Below are 9,094 nucleotides of genomic sequence, written 5' to 3' on the forward strand. Positions count from 1 at the left end.
AGTAACAAATAATTAAAGAGCAGCAGTAAACATAACAGTAGGGAGGCTATATACAGGCGGATGTGTTGTTACCTACCCTTACCACCTGGGGGCGGCCCGTCAGGAAGTCCAGGATCCATTTGCAGAGGGAGGTGTTTAGTCCCAGGGTCCTTAGCTTAGTGATGAGCTTTGAGGGCACTATGGTGTTGAACGCTGAGCTGTAGTCAATGAATAGCATTCTCAGGTGTTCCTCTTGTCCAGGTGGGAAAGGGCACTGTGGAGCGCACTAGAGATTGCATCATTTGTGGATCTGTTGGGGCGGTATGCAAATTGGAGTGGGTCTAGGGTTTCTGGGATAATTGGTTTGATGTGAGCCATGACCAGCCTTTCAAAGCACTTCATGGCTACAGACGTGAGTGGTACGGGTCGGTAGTCATTTAGGCAGGTTACCTTAGTGTCCTTGGGCACAGAGACTATGGTGGTCTGCTTGAAACATGTTGGCATTACACACTCAGACAGGGAGAGGTTGAAAATGTCAGTAAAGACACTTGCCAGTTGGTCAGCACATGCTCGTACACATCCTGGTAATCCGTCTGGCCCTGCGGCCTTGTGAATGTTGACCTGTTTAAAGGTCTTACTCACATCGGCTACGGAGAGTGTGATCACACAGTCGTCCGGAACAGCTGATGCTCTGATGCATGCTTCAGTGTTGCTTGCCTCGAAGAGAGCATAGAAGTAATTTAGCTCGTCTAGTAGGCTTGTGTCACTGGGCAGCTCGCGGCTGTGCTTCCCTTTGTAGTCCGTAATAGTTTGCAAGCCCTGCCACACCCAACGAGCGTCAGAGCCGGTGTAGTAGGATTCAATCTTAGTCCTGTATTGACGCTTTGCCTGTTTGATGGTTCGTCGGAGGGCATAGCGGGATTTCTTATAAGCTTCTGGGTTAGAGTCCCGCTCCTTGAAAGTGGCAGCTCTACCCTTTTGCTCAGTGTGGATGTTGCCTGTAATCCATGGCTTCTGGTTGGGGTATGTACGTACAGTCACTGTGGGGTCGACATCATCGATGCACTTATTGTGTGGTCCTCTGTAGCTCAATTGGTAAAGCATGGTGCTTGTAACGCCAGGGTAGTGGGTTCGATCCCCGGGACCACCCGTACGTAAAAATGTATGCACACATGACTGTAAGTCGCTTTGGATAAAAGCGTCTGCTAAATGGCATATTATTATTATTATTGATGAAGCCGGTTACTGAGGGGATGTACTCCTCAATGCCATCGGAAGAATCCCGCAACATATTCCAGTCTGTGCTAGCAAAACAGTCCTGTAGCTTAGCATCTGCTTCATCTGACCACTTTTTCATTGACCGAGTCACTGGTGATTCCTGCTTTAGTTTCTGCTTGTAAGCAGGAGTCAGGAGGATAGAATTATGGTCAGATTTGCCAAATGGAGGGTGAGGGAGAGCTTTGTACGCGTCTCTGTGTGTGGAGTAAAGGTGGTCTAGTTTTTTTTCCCTCTGGTTGCACATTTAACATGCTGCTAGTCCCGTGTAGCTCAGTTGGTAGAGCATGGCGTTTGCAACGCCAGGGTTGTGGGTTTGATTCCCACGGGGGGCCAGTATGAAAATGTATGCACTCACTAACTGTAAATCGCTCTGGATAAGAGCGTCTGCTAAATGACTAAAATGTATATGTCTGGTAGAAATGAGGTAAAACAGATTTAAGTTTCCCTGCATTAAAGTCCCCGGCCACTAGGAGCGCCGCCTCTGGATGAGCATTTTCCTGTTTGGTTATGGCCGTATACGGTTAATTGAGTGCGGTCTTAGTGCCAGCATCGGTTTGTGGTGGTAAATAGACAGCTACGAAGAATATAGATGAAAACTCTCTTGGTAGATAGTGTGGTCTACAGCTTTATCATGAGATACTCTACCTCAGGCGAGCAAAACCTCGAGACTTCCTTAGATGTCCTTCCTTAGATATTTAACCTCATAATGTAGAGATAGTGTTGTGTAGGGTAGGCTAAATAGTGTTCAGCCCTGTCCCTCTCTGTCTCCTGTTCTATCTGTTCAATACTGCTTCGGATCCGCCAGGTGTAATGGACTCGACGGTTCTGTCTGGTAAAAAACAGAGACAGCAGTGACCTCTGGTGACCGACCCAGGAGCATGCTCTCTGTCAGGATCCTCCTGCGATGACGGCTAAGGCTGTTTGTCACCTGTAGACTTTTTCCCCCAAAAATAAATAAATATGAAAAGGTCTTGAAAAAGCTTTCGGACCGAAACGTTGACTACATTAAAGGTGTAGAGATAGTCGTGTGTGCGGGAGTAATTTTTTCTTCTACAATGCGTATTTTTGCATTAACCCCCATTAGCGCCACAAATCGGATAAGCTCGGTAGCTAGCCTCCTAAAGACCGGTTGTAACACACCCGACCAAACACATGGCAAAATAGTTTTTTTTAAAAATGTAATAACTATTCAGAATCAGAATCTAGAAACATTCTCTGCAAGGCGAATTCAAATCGATGAAGACGTGATGACGTCTCCCCTGAGAACAGCACGTCGGCTTGGTGAAGTTTTCGTCGGGAATCCTGGTCTGTCATTGGCCGAGCCGTCTGTCCATCAGACTCAGTAGGCCGGGCCTGGAGGAACAGGTTGAGACGTTACAAGCTGCAAAATCAACGAACGGGATACACAGCGGTTACACTACGAACACAAACTGGTGGGTACATCAGTGTTCAGTGTTGTGTTTCTGCGGTTTAAACGCTGTATTTTGTTGTGTTTACCGAGACTGAGCGGCAAAACAAATATTTTCCGTCCGCTCATCGGCAGACGGCGCGATGAGTGCATCCGGGAGTCAGGAGAGGAAAGCAAAGCGAGTCTTTTTTTTTCTATAAATACTGTTTGTAATGGGTCTGTTTACAAGCGACACTGGGTTACTATGTGGATGATCAGAATTCCTTCATTGCTTTTATACTGAACAGCATTTTATGTACTGTTTTCTTATGTTATGATGATTCCCACGGGCGGGGGGGTATGAAAAAAATATATATATATAATATATGCATTCACTAACTGTAAGTCACTCTGGATAAGAGCGTCTGCTAAATGACTAAAATGTAAAATGATGTGTTATAATGTTTTATGTTATGATGTCTTATTTAATATATATATATATATATATATATTAACCTTTATTTAACCAGGTAAGCCAGTTGAGAACAAGTTCTCATTTACAACTGCGACCTGGCCAAGATAAAGCAAAGCAGTGCGATAAAAACAACAACACAGAGTTACATATGGAATAAACAAAAACGTACAGTCAATAACACAATAGAAAATCTATATACAGTGTGTGCAAATGTAGTAAGTTATGGAGGTAAGGTAATAAATAGGCCATAGTGCAAAATAATTACAATTTAGTATTAACACTGGAGTGATAGATGTGCAGAAGATGATGTGCAAATAGAGATACTGGGGTGCAAATGAGCAAAATAAATAACAATATAGGGATGAGGTAGTTGGGTGGGCTAATTACAGATGGGCTGTGTACAGGTGCAGTGATCGGTAAGCTGCTCTGACAACTGATGCTTAAAGTTAGTGAGGGAGATCATAACATAACTGATTAACACCCCCTCCACCAGTGTCTCTAATGTAACAGCGTGTCAGCTGATTAACACCCTCCTGAAGTCTAGGTCACTGGTAGTAACACTGTTACAGACAAATAGATTGATTGAATGATGGATGGATTGATTGATGGATTGATTGATTGATGGATGGGATTGATTGATGGATGGGATTGATTGATGGATTTATTGATTGCTGGATTGATTGATTAACTGTGTGTGTGCGGGTCCCTGTTTCCTCCGTAGGAAGGGCTGAGTGCAGCGTGGGTGCCCAGGGATAGGCTGTCTGATGCTGGGGAACAGGGTGGCCGGTCCCCCCCGGTTATGAACCACACCAAGGGAGGCCTGGTCATCTTCAGCGCCAACTCACACCCCTCCTCCAGGGAGCTCAGCGAGAGAATCAGAGAGTCAGTACACACACTCTGTCTTTTCATTGGTCAGCTCTCCCTGTGCTTCTCTTTTCATTCGCTGTCCCTTCCTCTGCTCTTTTTTTCATTGGCTATGTCTCCGTTGTGCAGGCGTCTGGGGGTGGAGCTTGGGATGGTGCAGGTGTACCAGGAAGACAACAGAGGTGAGGATCTGACCCCTGATGACCCCTGACTTCTGACCTGTGTGAATAGCTCTGATAGAAACACTGCAGCTAACCCCTAGCCCCTAGCCCCTAAACCCAAGTACCCTAACTCCTAACCCCTAGCCCCTAACCCCAAGTACCCTAACTCCTAACCCCTAGCCTCTAACCCCTAGCTAATGGTTCTGACAGTCATTGCATTGAGGCAGGAGGGTGGGAGGGAGGGAGGGAGGGAGAGTAGCTAATGGTTCTGACAGTCATTGCATTGAGGCAGGAGGGTGTGAGGGAGGGAGGGAGAGTAGCTAATGGTTCTGCCAGTCATTGTATTGAGGCAGGAGGGTGTGAGGGAGGGAGGGAGGGGGGGAGAGTAGCTAATGGTTCTGCCAGTCATTGCATTGAGGCAGGAGGGTGTGAGGGAGGGAGGGAGGGAGAGTAGCTAATGGTTCTGCCAGTCATTGTATTGAGGCAGGAGGGTGGGAGGGTGGGAGGGAGGGAGGGAGAAGAGCTAATGGTTCTGACAGTCATTGTATTGAGGCAGGAGGGTGTGAGGGAGGGAGGGAGGAGAGTAGCTAATGGTTCTGCCAGTCATTGTATTGAGGCAGGAGGGTGTGAGGGAGGGAGGGAGGGAGAGTAGCTAATGGTTCTGCCAGTCATTGTATTGAGGCAGGAGGGTGTGAGGGAGGGAGGGAGGGAGAGTAGCTAATGGTTCTGCCAGTCATTGTATTGAGGCAGGAGGGTGTGAGGGAGGGAGGGAGGGAGGGAGAGTAGCTAATGGTTCTGCCAGTCATTGGATTGAGGCAGGAGGGTGTGAGGGAGGGAGGGAGGGAGGGAGAGTAGCTAATGGTTCTGCCAGTCATTGTATTGAGGCAGGAGGGTGGGAGGGAGGGAGGGAGGGAGAGTAGCTAATGGTTCTGCCAGTCATTGTATTGAGGCAGGAGGGTGTGAGGGAGGGAGGGAGAGTAGCTAATGGTTCTGCCAGTCATTGTATTGAGGCAGGAGGGTGTGAGGGAGGGAGGGAGGGAGAGTAGCTAATGGTTCTGCCAGTCATTGTATTGAGGCAGGAGGGTGTGAGGGAGGGAGGGAGGGAGGGAGAGTAGCTAATGGTTCTGCCAGTCATTGTATTGAGGCAGGAGGGTGTGAGGGAGGGAGGGAGGGAGAGTAGCTAATGGTTCTGCCAGTCATTGTATTGAGGCAGGAGGGTGTGAGGGAGGGAGGGAGAGTAGCTAATGGTTCTGCCAGTCATTGTATTGAGGCAGGAGGGTGTGAGGGAGGGAGGGAGGGAGGGAGGGAGAGTAGCTAATGGTTCTGCCAGTCATTGTATTGAGGCAGGAGGGTGTGAGGGAGGGAGGGAGGGAGGGAGAGTAGCTAATGGTTCTGCCAGTCATTGTATTGAGGCAGGAGGGTGTGAGGGAGGGAGGGAGGGAGAGTAGCTAATGGTTCTGCCAGTCATTGTATTGAGGCAGGAGGGTGTGAGGGAGGGTGTGAGGGAGGGAGGGAGAGTAGCTAATGGTTCTGCCAGTCATTGTATTGAGGCAGGAGGGTGTGAGGGAGGGAGGGAGGGAGAGTAGCTAATGGTTCTGCCAGTCATTGTATTGAGGCAGGAGGGTGTGAGGGAGGGAGGGAGAGTAGCTAATGGTTCTGCCAGTCATTGTATTGAGGCAGGAGGGTGTGAGGGAGGGTGTGAGGGAGGGAGGGAGAGTAGCTAATGGTTCTGCCAGTCATTGTATTGAGGCAGGAGGGTGTGAGGGAGGGAGGGAGGGAGAGTAGCTAATGGTTCTGCCAGTCATTGTATTGACGCAGGAGGGGTGAGGGAGGGAGGGAGGGAGGGAGAGTAGCTAATGGTTCTGCCAGTCATTGTATTGAGGCAGGAGGGTGGGAGGGAGGGAGGGAGGGAGAGTAGCTAATGGTTCTGCCAGTCATTGTATTGAGGCAGGAGGGTGTGAGGGAGGGAGGGAGGGAGAGTAGCTAATGGTTCTGCCAGTCATTGTATTGAGGCAGGAGGGTGGGAGGGAGGGAGGGAGGGAGAGTAGCTAATGGTTCTGCCAGTCATTGTATTGAGGCAGGAGGGTGTGAGGGAGGGAGGGAGAGTAGCTAATGGTTCTGCCAGTCATTGTATTGAGGCAGGAGGGTGTGAGGGAGGGAGGGAGGGAGAGTAGCTAATGGTTCTGCCAGTCATTGTATTGAGGCAGGAGGGTGTGAGGGAGGGAGGGAGGGAGAGTAGCTAATGGTTCTGCCAGTCATTGTATTGAGGCAGGAGGGTGTGAGGGAGGGAGGGAGAGTAGCTAATGGTTCTGCCAGTCATTGTATTGAGGCAGGAGGGTGTGAGGGAGGGAGGGAGGGAGAGTAGCTAATGGTTCTGCCAGTCATTGTATTGAGGCAGGAGGGTGGGAGGGAGGGAGGGAGGGAGAGTAGCTAATGGTTCTGCCAGTCATTGTATTGAGGCAGGAGGGTGTGAGGGAGGGAGGGAGAGTAGCTAATGGTTCTGCCAGTCATTGTATTGAGGCAGGAGGGTATGAGGGAGGGAGGGAGGGAGAGTAGCTAATGGTTCTGCCAGTCATTGTATTGAGGCAGGAGGGTGTGAGGGAGGGAGGGAGGGAGAGTAGCTAATGGTTCTGCCAGTCATTGTATTGAGGCAGGAGGGTGTGAGGGAGGGAGGGAGAGTAGCTAATGGTTCTGCCAGTCATTGTATTGAGGCAGGAGGGTATGAGGGAGGGAGGGAGGGAGAGTAGCTAATGGTTCTGCCAGTCATTGTATTGAGGCAGGAGGGTGGGAGGGAGGGAGGGAGGGAGAGTAGCTAATGGTTCTGCCAGTCATTGTATTGAGGCAGGAGGGTGGGAGGGAGGGAGGGAGGGAGAGTAGCTAATGGTTCTGCCAGTCATTGTATTGAGGCAGGAGGGTGTGAGGGAGGGAGGGAGGGAGAGTAGCTAATGGTTCTGCCAGTCATTGTATTGAGGCAGGAGGGTGTGAGGGAGGGAGGGAGGGAGAGTAGCTAATGGTTCTGCCAGTCATTGTATTGAGGCAAGAGGGTGTGAGGGAGGGAGGGAGAGTAGCTAATGGTTCTGCCAGTCATTGTATTGAGGCAGGAGGGTGTGAGGGAGGGAGGGAGGGAGGGAGAGTAGCTAATGGTTCTGCCAGTCATTGTATTGAGGCAGGAGGGTGTGAGGGAGGGAGGGAGAGTAGCTAATGGTTCTGCCAGTCATTGTATTGAGGCAGGAGGGTGTGAGGGAGGGAGGGAGGGAGGGAGAGTAGCTAATGGTTCTGCCAGTCATTGTATTGAGGCAAGAGGGTGTGAGGGAGGGAGGGAGAGTAGCTAATGGTTCTGCCAGTCATTGTATTGAGGCAGGAGGGTGTGAGGGAGGGAGGGAGGGAGAGTAGCTAATGGTTCTGCCAGTCATTGTATTGAGGCAAGAGGGTGTGAGGGAGGGAGGGAGAGTAGCTAATGGTTCTGCCAGTCATTGTATTGAGGCAGGAGGGTGTGAGGGAGGGAGGGAGGGAGGGAGAGTAGCTAATGGTTCTGCCAGTCATTGTATTGAGGCAGGAGGGTGTGAGGGAGGGAGGGAGAGTAGCTAATGGTTCTGCCAGTCATTGTATTGAGGCAGGAGGGTGTGAGGGAGGGAGGGAGGGAGGGAGAGTAGCTAATGGTTCTGCCAGTCATTGTATTGAGGCAGGAGGGTGTGAGGGAGGGAGGGAGAGTAGCTAATGGTTCTGCCAGTCATTGTATTGAGGCAGGAGGGTGGGAGGGAGGGAGGGAGGGAGAGTAGCTAATGGTTCTGCCAGTCATTGTATTGAGGCAGGAGGGTGTGAGGGAGGGAGGGAGAGTAGCTAATGGTTCTGCCAGTCATTGTATTGAGGCAGGAGGGAGGGAGGGAGGGAGAGTAGCTAATGGTTCTGCCAGTCATTGTATTGAGGCAGGAGGGTGTGAGGGAGGGAGGGAGAGTAGCTAATGGTTCTGCCAGTCATTGTATTGAGGCAGGAGGGTGGGAGGGAGGGAGGGAGGGAGGGAGAGTAGCTAATGGTTCTGCCAGTCATTGGATTGAGGCAGGAGGGTGTGAGGGAGGGAGGGAGAGTAGCTAATGGTTCTGCCAGTCATTGGATTGAGGCAGGAGGGTGTGAGGGAGGGAGGGAGAGTAGCTAATGGTTCTGCCAGTCATTGGATTGAGGCAGGAGGGTGTGAGGGAGGGAGGGAGAGTAGCTAATGGTTCTGCCAGTCATTGTATTGAGGCAGGAGGGTGTGAGGGAGGGAGGGAGAGTAGCTAATGGTTCTGCCAGTCATTGTATTGAGGCAGGAGGGTGTGAGGGAGGGAGGGAGGGAGAGTAGCTAATGGTTCTGCCAGTCATTGTATTGAGGCAGGAGGGTGTGAGGGAGGGAGGGAGGGAGAGTAGCTAATGGTTCTGCCAGTCATTGTATTGAGGCAGGAGGGTGTGAGGGAGGGAGGGAGGGAGGGAGAGTAGCTAATGGTTCTGCCAGTCATTGTATTGAGGCAGGAGGTTGGGAGGGAGAGTAGCTAATGGTTCTGCCAGTCATTGTATTGAGGCAGGAGGGTGTGAGGGAGGGAGGGAGGGAGAGTAGCTAATGGTTCTGCCAGTCATTGTATTGAGGCAGGAGGGTGGGAGGGAGGGAGGGAGGGAGGGAGGGAGGGAGAGTAGCTAATGGTTCTGCCAGTCATTGTATTGAGGCAGGAGGGTGTGAGGGAGGGAGGGAGGGAGAGTAGCTAATGGTTCTGCCAGTCATTGTATTGAGGCAGGAGGGTGGGAGGGAGGGAGGGAGGGAGGGAGGGAGGGAGGGAGAGTAGCTAATGGTTCTGCCAGTCATTGTATTGAGGCAGGAGGGTGTGAGGGAGGGAGGGAGGGAGAGTAGCTTATGGTTCTGCCAGTCATTGTATTGAGGCAGGAGGGTGTGAGGGAGGGAGGGAGAGTAGCTAATGGTTCTGC

The 9,094-nt window shown here is 50.9% G+C and overlaps 1 long non-coding RNA gene across 1 annotated transcript; it reads left to right on the forward strand.

Annotated features, from left to right (window-relative positions):
• Positions 1–2,606: 2,606 nt before the first annotated feature.
• Positions 2,607–4,165, forward strand: LOC311124461. Its single transcript, XR_014612759.1, has 3 exons — positions 2,607–2,690; positions 3,841–4,001; positions 4,113–4,165. It is a non-coding gene; the product is annotated as an uncharacterized lncRNA (long non-coding RNA).
• Positions 4,166–9,094: the final 4,929 nt, after the last annotated feature.

Source organism: Coregonus lavaretus, assembly GCF_964263955.1.
Source record: "Coregonus lavaretus genome assembly, contig: HAP1_SCAFFOLD_6137, whole genome shotgun sequence".
Taxonomy (NCBI): Eukaryota; Metazoa; Chordata; class Actinopteri; order Salmoniformes; family Salmonidae; genus Coregonus; species Coregonus lavaretus.